This window comes from Salvia splendens, chromosome 6 (assembly GCF_004379255.2).
Source record: "Salvia splendens isolate huo1 chromosome 6, SspV2, whole genome shotgun sequence".
In the NCBI taxonomy this organism is placed as follows: domain Eukaryota; kingdom Viridiplantae; phylum Streptophyta; class Magnoliopsida; order Lamiales; family Lamiaceae; genus Salvia; species Salvia splendens.
The window spans coordinates 10,627,818-10,641,265 of NC_056037.1; the positions used below are offsets into that span (position 1 = coordinate 10,627,818).

The 13,448-nt window shown below is 40.4% G+C and overlaps 1 pseudogene; it reads left to right on the top strand.

The window, feature by feature from the left end:
- The first annotated feature begins 621 nt into the window (after window positions 1-621).
- Window positions 622-2,703, top strand: LOC121809842 (annotated as a pseudogene).
- Window positions 2,704-13,448: the final 10,745 nt, after the last annotated feature.

Consider the following 13,448-nt stretch of genomic DNA (forward strand, 5'->3'; position numbering starts at 1 on the left):
ACTTAAATTTCAAATTTTAAAAATCTAAATATGCAAATTCTTTCCAATTATATTATAGGAGTATCAAAGTTAATAAACTTGTAAGAGATATTTTTTAATTGGGGGTCCCATTTTTAATATTATAACGAAGTTCAGATTTAAAAAATGCAATTCACTAATAAAAATTTAAAACTTAAATTTCAATTTCAAATTCTGTATTTCATGATTAAAACAAAAAGGGACGGATCCAGGAATTTAATTCAGAAGAACAAAATATTTATATAAAGAAATTTTCAGAATTTGAGGTAGGACATTTATAAAAAAATTGAAAAAAGTAAAGGAAATAGATCCAGCCCTTAAAACTAACCCTAATTATACTAATTTTTTCTAACTCACTTTCCTTTCTATTTTTTAAAAAATTTGCACTAATCAAATGAAACTTTTATTTAATTTTGGACTAAATCCATATGAGACTTTAAATCATACACGAAGAGAGTTGTAAAAACGAATTTCACCAATTCCTAGTGGATTTTAGTTTTATTACTGTATATAGCAACACCCATTTTTTATTGGTATATCTTGAGAAGATTTTAAGCATATATATGTTGATATCGAAACGCGACTTCTTCTGGAGTCGGCTATAAAACACACACGACTTCAATTTTCACTGATTAGCATTCTCTTCTATCCATAATTACTCACTCCCTTCTCTCTCTTCTCAATCAGATCAGGTATTCTCCGCCCCCATCTATCACTCTATCTTCAGTATTTGTTGGATCTGTCGATTGCTAATTCTCGCTTGATTCTAAAGATGCGGCCTTTTTGTTTCTTTTCTTTTTCCGTCCTATTTATCCGATTAATTTTTCGGTTTGTAGACGACCGCAGGCGCTTGATTTTTCTGTTGATTGTTGATTGAACACCGTCACGTCGTGTTGCTTTATTATTTTATTCCAGATAGGATTTAGGGTTTTCTTTTTCGGTAAATTTCAAGAATTTAATCAAATTTATGCTTTTCTTGGATTTAGGGTTTAGGGTATCAATTGATTGTATAACGATTGATATTTGTTCCAATCTATCGTCTTTTATTGTTGAGCCTTTCTCTATTCTTGAGAAAACCTTTAATTATCATGAATTTCATTATGAAATTTATCTATATGTTGAATTTTAAGAATTTCATCAGATTTATGCCTTTCCTGGCATCAGGGTTTAGGTCGACCTTTTATTGCAATCTTATCCGTTGAGTTCAAGTAAAATCTGAAAGCTAGTTCTTTAGTGATTTGCTTTGGTATTATCGTAATTCCTTCCAGTTTTTTTGGGTTCATGTGTAGAGGACTTAGATGTGATATCGGTAGTTTCGTATTTGAGGTTTGATTGTTGCATAAGATTGCTCTACCTTGTCTGGTTGCCAGCATGCTGATGTTGTTGAAAGAGATGTTGTTGAAAGAATAATTCGTGGGTCTCATGTTGCATGCTCTTGCTACTTGTTTCACTAAAAATTCTAAAACAGATCATTTTATAGGTAGGGTGAGAGTGAGAGTGGGAGTGGGAGTTTTCTCTCTGATATGCATCTGAAGAACATATACTGAAATGTGCTATTATATGGTGAACTATATTGTTATAAAATTAATGCATCAGTGTTCTTTTTTTAATTTCATGTTTTGTGGAACAATAAAAAATTATTTTATAATTGGGTTTGACATGCTTATAAAATTAATCATCAATATTTCTTTATTGCTTGCAGGTCTGATCATTCCAATCCAGTTACTCAAATCTTGTTCTCCGTGTCACGTTTGCTGCATCAACCAAGTTTCATGTCTGATCTTGATATCCAAATTCCCACTACTTTTGGTATGCTTATCTTTTGTATTCTTGATTCTTTGAGCAAGTCTTTCTTCAGTTCATATATGGATAGGTTTTCTATACAGTGTTTGAATTTGTGGTAATACTTATGGTTTAACAGTTGACTGAAAAATTGGCATACCTTGGAAGCCAATCTCCCCTTGGGTCCCATTGACTGACCTTTGGTTTTGTTAACACAGATCCTTTTACTGATGCAAATGCTGATAACTCTAGCACTGGGTCAAAGGATTACGTACACATTCGGGTACAGGCAGCGGAATGGTCGGAAAAGCCTGACAACTGTTCAGGGATTGAAGAAGGAGTTTAGCTACAACAAAATCTTGAAGGATCTTAAGAAGGAGTTTTGCTGCAATGGAACTGTTGTCCAGGATCCAGAACTAGGCCAGGTCTGTGCTAACATTTACTCCTGACCTTCATTGCATGTCGAAACTGACCTTTTTTCTTTGTACAGGTTATTCAACTCCAAGGTGATCAGCGGAAGAACGTCTCTACTTTTCTTGTTCAGGTTATTACATTATGTCGCTGTTGTTATTAGATGTGATGTGAGCATGTTATCTTGAAGTATATGGGTCAAATGAGGGCTATGAGAGAAGGGAAATGATGAAATGTTTTGCTCGGAGCAGCATAGTTTTTGTAGTAAAACTGGATCTTTTGTTTTATACTTGTGAAAATATTTGTATATTTGAACTGTGTATTTATGTAGTGATTGGTTTCTATTGCAGGCTGGAATTGTGAAGAAGGACTATATCAAGATTCATGGTTTCTAAGCTGCAGCCTTCTTATGACCTATTATGATGTGTGAAGCTTTATAAGTGAACTTTGTTGTATGCTCAACTTCTTTATATAGTCGTTGTTACGTTATAAGCGTCATGTGTTATGTTGAATTTAACCTTTTCGATTGCTTTTGGATTAAGGAACAAATGCATTGTCTTTTTGAATAGCATATTCTTCATTTCTTTCATGCTTCTATCGATTCAGCTTCCTTCATTCTCTTGAGATATGTTCAAGTCTTTTGACATTGAAGATAGTTTGTGTTTATACTTGATTTTCTTTATTTCAAGTGATAGAGCCGTTAGTTTTTACCAACTTGGGATAATTAGTCCACTCATAATCCCAAATGGTGCGTCTTTATTTTAACCTAAAATATACATCGACTTTAGAAATATGAATTATATATATTTTAAGTTTTGAATGACTCTTGTTTTTCTTTTACCACTAAATATTCCCCCCATCTTATAGCAATATGCACTTTTTTTTAGTAAATTCACTTTTTAATTCTAAAACTCTCTCTCTTTCTAATCTACATATTTCAGAACTATTTATATATTCCTTAAGTTAGAAGTTACTAAACGGGTTATGGAGATCTATTTGATTTTGGCCGTGCACAGATAACTTTTTTGTTCTTGGGTTATCTGCAACAATTTATATCAAATTTAAACTTATTTATAAATATATATTACACCCAAAAAAAGTAATTGTGCTTCAATTATTTATATAAAACTCAAATTTACAATTTTTTAGGGTATTTCCCAAATATTTTGTAATAACTGTAGTGCACACACATATTTAGTATTGTTTCATAATAAAAATGTAGAAAAATAGGTTAGTTTACACTTTACTGTATAATTGGAGAAGTTTCAATATAAAAAATAAGATTTGGAGTATTGCAATATTTTAAATGGATGAGTGACACAATAATGGACATATTTTATAGGGTATCGAATTTATAAAAGTCAAATACTCCTATCTTTCGTATTTGCCTTATAAAATTGATTCTACTTGAAAAATGAGTAAGCTTGTGGCTGAAAATTAATTTTTACTATTCATATACGCTTTTTTAATCAAGTGCATTGTACAATGAGATTATTACAATGCTCAGCCACAGTGTAGCTTGTCACAAGGTCTCAATATCAAAATACATACTATAAAAAATTATACTATTACTATAATAAAACAACAATTTTGTACAGTGCTTTAATGTTTTAACAGAGAGATAAATGAGAGAACATATTTTTAGTCCACGAATTTTGTCAAACTATCATTTTTAGTTCGTAACATTTGAAATTACCTTTTGTAGTCCGTCAATTTCAATTTAATATCATTTGAACTATTTTTTTGACATAAATATTCTTACCGCCATGAAAGACAATTTAGTCTATTTATCCTTTCTTCTTCATCTCATTCAAATACCCTTATAGCCATGAATTAAAATAAAATAAGATTTAATTATCAAAGTGTATACAGAAGTATATAGTAAAAGAAGCAGCTCGAAATCACTTGGTACATTTTCTTTTTAATTTCTTTCTATTTATTTTCTGTTCTAGTCGGTCAAGAATACAATGAATCAAACCCAATTTTATGAGAGCATGTTATATAATTAAATTCCACACTTAAAAAGAGAGCACAAGATATATATTGTAAAGGTCAAAGCATTATGCCTTTACAGGTGAAATTAATGCCGCATTATAATAAGAGGAAATACATCAGAATCATGGTAGGGGAAGGCCGCTATGATCTTTATAATCTAGAGAAGACTATTGGCGTGTATATCAGAAAGGAAAGAATTGTAAATAATTTATAAAATTAATACAAATAGAAAATATTATGTGAATCTAATTATTTTGTGAAATGACATAATTAATCATGTTAAATTAAATTAAAATAATACTCCTAAAATATAAGATTTAATGTTTATTTTAAAAACAAATCCAACTTATTAACCAATTTGATAACCATTTAATATATGCGGCAATATTTTTCACAAAACTTAAATATACATGCATCTGTTTATTTTTTAGAGGAGGGATGGAGTATATAAATTTATTAAGAGACAAGGGTTCAATTACATAAAGTTTGCCAACGTATACAGAAATTTATATAACCAGCAATGTCTTCATGAACTAATTTCATATTATCTCAACAATATTGTCAACCGAATTTGTTGTCATTGATGGCATATCTCGTGCAATAACTGCTTTTACATGGCTGAATATATAAGTTTGCATATTTATAGTGGAAAAAGGGGAAGCATCAATACTTAAAATATGCAATGAGGAAAAACTGAAAAAGGTATTGTTTTCCCATTCATTAAGTATTTTTCATATTTGAAAATGTTTATAGTAACTGGTTTACTCATACATTCAAAAATTACTTTATTATCCAAATCCACCAAAAACCCCAGTTAATACCTCTAATTACTATGAAATTAATTAAATTCATAAAATATTTAATAATTATGCACTTGTCCCAATTCCCAACAAAAATTTAAACATAACAAAATAAAACATCTCTAATAATTAGTTGGAAATATGATTGATTAAATATTAGTATATCCAAAGTAGAAAATTTTAAATTAGAACAATTATTGAGAATAAAACAAAAATTGAAGTTAATTGTATAATTTATCTTATTTTGCTTATTAGTTTGAAAATGGTTACTTATCATTTAAATCACGACGATCCGTCAAATTTTGTTTAGTCACACTAAGTTAAAATTATGAATTTGAAATGGATATTGGTCCCTAATTAAAATATAAAAAAAATTGGCTAAATTTTGGTTTTTTTTTTAACTTTAAAATTGATCTAAATTATCATAAATTTGACATTTTATCTGTTATTTCTCACGGCGGGTTAATCACCATATTCGACTAACTTACATGCATTTTTTTAATCCTACTTGTCACTATTAAAATTAGCATGATTTTTTTAATGTGATTTTTTTTATCATATTTGTCACTGATGGATCCGCGAATTTCTGATGTTAGTAAATGCTGGTAGAGAATGAAGATTACGACACAAAGAATTTACGTGGTTCGATTTACTGAAGTAAATCTACGTCCACGGGAAGAAGGGAGGGCAAGATTGTATTGCTTGATCTGGGATTACAGCTTACAACATAGACTTGCTATATGCTATTTTATCTCTAGAGAGCTTAACCCTTTTCTATCTGATCTAAGTTCTATTTATACATTGAACTAAGGTCGTGGTTTGCAGCCCCACTAACAAGATCGTGGGTGAGCAATAACTGCTCAATAACTGCTTCGTACCACTAAATAGATCGTGGGTATAGCGGAGGTCGTGGAGGCCTTTCATGAGTCCACTAACTCCTAGTTCGGTCGAATGCTGAGACCGAACTGCTGGACTTTACCGATCAGCTCTTGCCGATCTGAGAGGAGAGCTTGACTGGTCGGCTTTTACCGAGCTGTAGGCTGAGTCCGAACTCTTTGGTCGTGCCGAACTCTTTGGTGCCGAACAGATACTCTTTCTTGGGCTCTGGGCTGATGGGCCGTCACTGTTATTGGGCTTGCCATTAGGGTTTAGTTCGTACCCCATCACTACCCCCCCCCCGAAAAGCGAAGTGAATCACTTCGGCGAGGTGAGTCACTTCGGCATTCTGGATAATGGTAAGGGGGAGGCTGACGTCAGGGGACGTGCCTTGCGCGTGCCTGCATTAAATGCGACAGTAAAATCCGGCCGTTGAATCCTGAAAAGGTGGGATTCGAAACGGCGCAACGATCTCGAAATCTTTCCCGAATCTGATAAATATGCTCTTTCTTCCTCATTTGCACACTTTTGCTGTTGCGTCTTCTATACTCTCTCTTTCTCGAGAAATTTTCTTCCGCTTTCAAGAGCTTCTTCAGACTTTCTTCACCTTCAAAAAGTAAGAAAAATGGCTTCTATTTCTTCTTCGGAGTCGGGTAGCGGTAGGAGAGGCGGTAAGGGGTCTTCTGGCCGGAAAGAGTCCGGGGAGAAGACCGTAGAGTATTTCCATAGTATTTTGAGTAAGGATACTGTGGTATCCCTACCCGAAAAATACTTTTTTCCTGGGGGGAGGGCGGTGGTACCTGACGGTGATCATAGGGCTGACTCCCCGCCGGAGGGTTACGCCACCGTGTACGAGGCCTGCTTAGAATGCGGGCTTCGTTTCCCCCTCCCTTCTGCCTTTATAGATTTACTAGATTTTTTTCAGCTTCCTTTAGGCCAGGTGACTCCGAACTCTTGGAGGCACTTGTCGGCCTTCGCTGCCGAACTCCGTAGGTTAGGAAGGGATTTGTCTTTGAAGGCGATCCTTAAATTCTTTCAATTTAAGAGGAAGGGGTCTTGGTTTTACTTGATCCCTGTACAGCCCTTTAGGGCCTTTTGTAAAACGAAGTGGCCGAAGTGGCAAAATCGCTTCTTCTACTATGATAGGACCGCGGCTCCTAGTTTTCCCTGGAGAGGGCCGGAGTCCGTTATCCGTCATCCTCGGCCTGAACCGTTGGACGCGCTCGATGGCGAGCTCAACAAGATTCCCATAGTTAGGAAACAATACACGGAGTCTGAGCTCGTCAAGGGCGACGTCGTGTTCGACATCTCGTCTTCGGACGAAGAGGCCGAGGGTGAGGATTTCTCTTTATCTTTATGCTCTACTGCTTTAACGAAGAAAATCTGACTTTGCTTTCTTGCTTTTTGGCAGTGTACATGCTAAATAAGGCTAGCCGCAAATCTTCGGAGTCCAGGGAGCCGGAGAGGCCGAAAACCACCAGCTCGGCGTCTGATGCCGAGAGGACTCCGAAAAGGCAAAAAACCTCTTCGGATCCGAAGAAGCCGGAGTCGACTTCGGCAAAGGGGAAGGGGAAGGCCCAGAAGCCCCCGAGAGCGCCAGAGAAAGATGTGGTCTTGGCGCCTCCTTCGGAACATATCTGTGAGCCGTTTTTATGGCCCACGGACTTCGCCGAGGTGAATTCTCTTCTTGATTTTCTGGCCTTGCTTTTTTCCTGCATTTTTTGTGGCCCCTTTGTTGACTTTTTTCTTTATCCATTTTCAGAGGAACGATATGCTCTCCAAGCTCGTCGCCGTCGAACTCTCCAAAGCGTCCAATGACTATGCTGAGATGCAGAGGAAGTTGGCGGCTGCTTGTCATCGGGCCGAACAGGCTGAGGCTAACTTTGAGAAGGCCAGAGCTGCTAGGATTTCGGCCCAGGATGAAGCTCAGTTTGCCAAAAACCAGCTCGTCATCCAGCGAGAGCAGACGAAACGGAGGGATGCTGCCGCCGTGGCTGCCCAGGGGGAGGCTCTCCGTGTTTACACGGAGAAACTCTTTTTGAGCAGCCAGTTCTCGGCCTTTGTCGGTAGTCTGGTAAGGCTAATTACCGATAAGGGCGAGCAGGGGGCCGACGTCGTGCTGCCTCTGTACAGCCGAGAGATAGCAGCTCGGCTTCAGAATCTGCCGCTCCTTGAGGAGCTCGCTTCATCCTCGGTCCTGCTTTCTGCAGACCGAGTCCGGACTTGTCGAGCTGATCGGGACGAGAACCTGGAGGCTATCTTTGCCTCCGTGGGACCCGTTTCACCCGCTTCGACTTACAACGGAGAGGGTGAGGCCGAGCCGCTGGAGCTGGAGGCCGAAGTCGAGCGGGCCGGGCATCCGGAGAAGGAAGCCGATCAGGAGGCGGAGGCGAGGCCGGCAGGAGGCGAGGCCGAGGCTGAGGTAGCTCAGGAGAAAGAAGCTGAACCAGACCAAGGAGCCGGAGACGAAGCTGGTGGAGTATGATTTCGTCTCCCTTCTCTTAGTCTAGTTTCTTCCTTGTAAAATGGCCTTGAAGCCCTCCTAGTGTAAAAAATTTTCCTTGTGAATGAAAAATTCTCCACACTTGTCTTCGTATAGCTTTTCGTACTCGCCTTTATTCCTGTTGTATTTTACTATCTGCTCGGTACAGCTGCCGAACTAATATAGCTGCTTTGTACTCAAGGAGATGGAGATACTTCACTGGAAACGGCTGTACTCTTCGGCTTTAGACGAAGCTGAGAAAAGAGCTATAGCCGATCAGACGAAGAATGACGAGCTTCTGGCTCGTTTAGTGAAGCTGGAGGCCGATAATAAGGACTTAGAGTCCGATAAGAAGGATCTGGAGGCCGAGCTGAATACGACCATTGCTGAGAGGACTGCGTACGAGGATTACATCCGTGTGCGCGGGGGAGTGACCATATCAGATGTTCAGAGTCGAGTTGACGAACTGTGGGAGGAATATCATGTACTCCGGAGGAACAATGCGCTGGAGAGCTCGGCTTGCCAACAAGTTGTGAAATCATTGCGGCGCTGGGCTTCTCGGTACAACATTGTTCTTTCTCGGCGCCCCTCCATAGAAAGATTCCTTCGGCATATCGTGGCAACAGATGCTCGCACTCCAGATCAAACCTCTGGTTCCCTTGTTCAAAATCCTACTCCCAGTCAACAACGAACTCCGGAACAGCCGGAAACGTCAAGACGAGAACGGGCTCAGGAGCAACCGGAATCGTCAAGACAGGGACGGACTGAAATTCGCCGAGGAGTTGTGACTATGAGCGAGCAAGATCAGCAGATGCTTATTGCAGAGACTCTTCATCGCCGAGGTGTTAGGACTTCTCGGGCTCGGGGAAGAGGCGTTGGGTCGAGGATAGCATCTCGTCGACCTGCTTATTCTTCATCTGCTCGGAACAACCGAACTCGGCTTCCAGAGGATTTTGCAGATAGGTGGCTTAACTTCAGTAACCCTGGACAGTAGAATAGTCCTTTGTAATAGCGTAACGCCATTTTGTAGGGTAGCGGAGTTGTATGCCGAACAAGATTTGAAAAATGAAATTTTGTTTTCGCTTCTAACACTGTATTTACAGCTTAGCGAAAAAATTTCATCGTACTTGTCCTCGGTCTTATGAAGTAAACTTCTTTGACCGGACTTGGTCCTTGGTCTTATGAAGTAAACTTCTTTGACCGGACTCGTCTTTGGTCTGATGAAATAAACATCTTTGACCGGACTCGTCTTTGGTCTGATGAAATAAACATCTTTGACCGGACTCGTCTTTGGTCTGATGAAATAAACATCTTTGACCGGACTCGTCTTTGGTCTGATGAAATAAACATCTTTGACCGGACTTGGTTTGTGTTCTAATTTGGCGATTTTTGTCGCCGGGATCGAACTTTCCCTTGTCCTAATTCGGCGAGTTTTATCGCGTGGATCGGACTTTCCCAGTTAACCGAAGTGGTCTTATGCAGTAAACCTCTTTGGCTAGACATGGTCGTCCCCGGTCTTATGAGGTAAACTTCTTTGACCGAACTTGGTCGTCCTAATTCGGCGAGGTGTATCGCGTGGATCGGACTTTCCCTTATTGCAGTTCGTTTCAGACGAAGTGCTTATTAAGCTGAATTGCGGTCTTGTATCCTCCTTGGAAGCTTGGACTCACAATCGTTGGCTTATTGCAGTTCGTTTCAGACGGACTGCTTGTTAAGCTGAATTGTGGTCTTATATCCTCCTTAGAAGCTTGGACTCACAATAGTCTTTAATAATCGATCTAAAAAGGGGATCAGTCTTTAAAGAACGATATACCTTGGTACCATTTGTAAGAGACGACAAGCACATAGAGACAAAACACATAGAGAAAATATGAAAAAGACGAAAGAAAAAAACTTTAAACTTTTTATAAAACGACAAGTAAAAGGTACAAGTAAAAAACAAACAAATAAAAACATGTACCCCTATGACCGAACTAGACACAAGACAGACTGACCGGACTTTGTCTCTTACAAGTGGAACTTCTTGAGGTTGGAGACGTGCCATGTTCGGGTTCTCCTGACATGTGAGTCAACTTATAAGACCCTTTGCCGAGGACTTCTGACACCCGATATGGACCCTCCCATGTGGGTTCGAGTTTGCCCAGCTTTTCTGCTCGGCTTACTTCGTTGTTTCTCAAGACGAGATCTCCCACTTGAAATTGAAGCTTTTTCACCCTTTGGTTATAATACCGGGCTACTTGCTCCTTATACTTGGCTGCTTTTATGCACGCCAATTCTCTTCTTTCTTCGGCGAGATCTAGTTCTGCTCTCAGTCCGTCGTTATTCATTTCTGAGGAGAAATTTAGAGTTCGGGGACTGGGTACGCCGATCTCCACCGGAATTACGGCTTCAGTGCCGTACACCAGACTATACGGAGTTTCACCGTTGGAGGTTTTGGGTGTAGTTCGGTAGGACCATAGGACTTGTGGGAGATTTTCTACCCATTGTCCTTTGGCTTGTTCTAACCGAGCTTTTAACCCTTTCACCAGAATCCGGTTCGTTACTTCCGTTTGTCCGTTTGCTTGGGGATGGGAGACCGAAGTGAACCGCTGTTGAATGTTCAGCTCTTGGCACCAATTCTTGAACGTCTTGTCGGTGAACTGAGTCCCATTATCCGAGATGAGGATGTGGGGTATGCCAAATCGGCACACTATGTTCTTCCAGACGAAGTCCAATGCCTTTGAGCTCGTTATCGTAGCTAATGGTTCAGCCTCCACCCACTTCGTGAAGTAGTCCACGGCAACGATAAGGAATTTCATTTGCCGAGGAGCTTGAGGAAGTGGTCCCACTATGTCTATGCCCCATTGCATGAAAGGCCAAGGGCTTTGCATAGTGTATAGATTGGTCTGCGGCATCCTTGGGACATTTGCATGAATTTGGCACTTCGTACACTTCTTGACGAGCTGCACTGCCTCTTGTACCATGGTTGGCCAATAATATCCCCATCTCAGAACTTTTTTAGCTAAAGCTCTGGCTCCGATGTGGCTACCGCACGATCCTTCATGAACTTCTCTGAGGATGTAGTCCGTCTCTTCTGGTCCTACGCACCGCAATAACGGCTGGAGGTAAGACTTTCTAAAGAGGACTCCTTCATGAAGTTCGTACCGAAGTGCTCGGCACGTGATCTTCCGAGCTTCTCTCTTATCCTCGGGCAATTGTCCTTGATCCAGATACTGCAAGATCGGCGTCATCCAGTTCGGCGAGCTGGATACTGAGTGTACCTCGGCTTCATCAATGCTTCTGTGCATTAATTCTTCCGCCTTTGAGCTCGGATCCGAGGCCAACTTACTTAAGGTATCTGCTCGGCTATTTTCCGCTCTGGGAATGCGGATTATCCGAAAATAGGAGAAACTTCGGCTGATGCTTTGTGCTTTGTCCAAATACTTCTTCATTCTCTCGTCACGGGCTTCACTTGTACCCAACATGTGATTTACTATGACTTGTGAATCACAATGGACTTTGAGAGATTTGACGAGCAGAATTTGCGCTAACTGGAGTCCGGCCAGGAGGGCTTCGTACTCGGCTTCATTATTAGTAGTGGGGAATAAGAACCGAAGTGAGTAGGCTACCTCGTGTCCGTCGGGAGCGACAAGTAAAATACCAGCTCCACTTCCCATCTTGTTCGAAGCTCCATCTACGAACCCGCTCCAGCAGTCCGGCGGCTCTACTTCGGATTCCAAGGGCTGTGCTAGTTCGGCACTGGCAGAATTCTTCTGTTCGGCAATAACAGGAATTGCTTGATCGAACTTCGCTTCTGCAAGAAAATCTGCCAAGGCTTGTCCCTTGATGGCTTTCCGAGGTAGATATTCAATTGTGTGCTCTCCCAACTCTATAGCCCACTTGGCGATTCTGCCTGATGCTTCTGGTTTGGTCAACACTTGCCGAAGTGGCAGATCAGTTAAGACGCATACCTTGTGAGCATAGAAGTATGGCCGCAGTCTCCTGGCTGCATTTACTAATGCCAGAGCAATCTTTTCCAGAGGTTGATACCTGGTTTCTGGACCTCTTAATGCTCGGCTTGTAAAGTAGATGGGAAGCTGCTTTAGGCCTTCTTCTCGTACAAGCACCGCGCTGATGGTTTGATCCGATGCCGCTAAGTATAAGAATATTACTTCGGCTTCGGTTGGAGCAGAGAGAATAGGAAGCTCGGCTAGATAACTTTTGAGCTCGTCAAAGGCCTTTTTCTGCTCGGCTCCCCACTCGAACTTTGGTGCCTTTTTCAACACCGTGAAGAACGGCAGTTGCTTTTCGGCTGCTTGAGAAAGGAATCGATTCAGTGCGGCTAGACATCCGGTTAGCCTTTGCACGTCATGTATGGACTTCGGCATCGCCATGTTTTGAACAACTTGAACTTTTGAGGGGTTTGCCTTGAGTCCGTCCTTTGAAACCCAACAACCCAGAAACTTTCCCGAATCTACCAAAAAGGTACACTTTTGGGGATTAAGTTTGAGGTTGGCTTTCTTGAGCACGTTGAGAGTGGACTTGAGGTTGTGTTCGTACTCCGAAGTGCTTTTGCTTTTGACGACTATATCGTCAACATACACTTCGACCTCCTTTCCAATCAGGTGCCGAAAAAGCTTGTCTACCATCCTTTGATAAGTGGCTCCGGCATTCTTTAAACCGAATGGCATCTTTTTATAAGCGAAAATGCCGAAATCAGTAATGAAGGCCGTTTTTGAAGCGTCAATCTCATCCATTAAAACTTGATGGTATCCTTTGTACAGATCAAGAAAACAAAAAATTTCAAAGCCTATCAAAGCTTCTACTTTTTTATCTATGTTCGGAAGGGGATATCAATCTTTGGGACAGTGCTTATTTAGATCGGTGAAATCTATGCACATCCGCCATCCTCCTTCCTTTTTCTTGATCATGACAGGATTGGCCACCCACGAAGGATACTTCACTTCGAATAACACATCCGCCTTCAATAATTGACGGACTTCGTCATGGATGACTTGACTTCGTTCTGCCGCAAAGAGTCTTTGCTTCTGTTTTATCGGCCGGACTGAAGGATCAATATTTAACCGATGAGTGATTACCTCGGG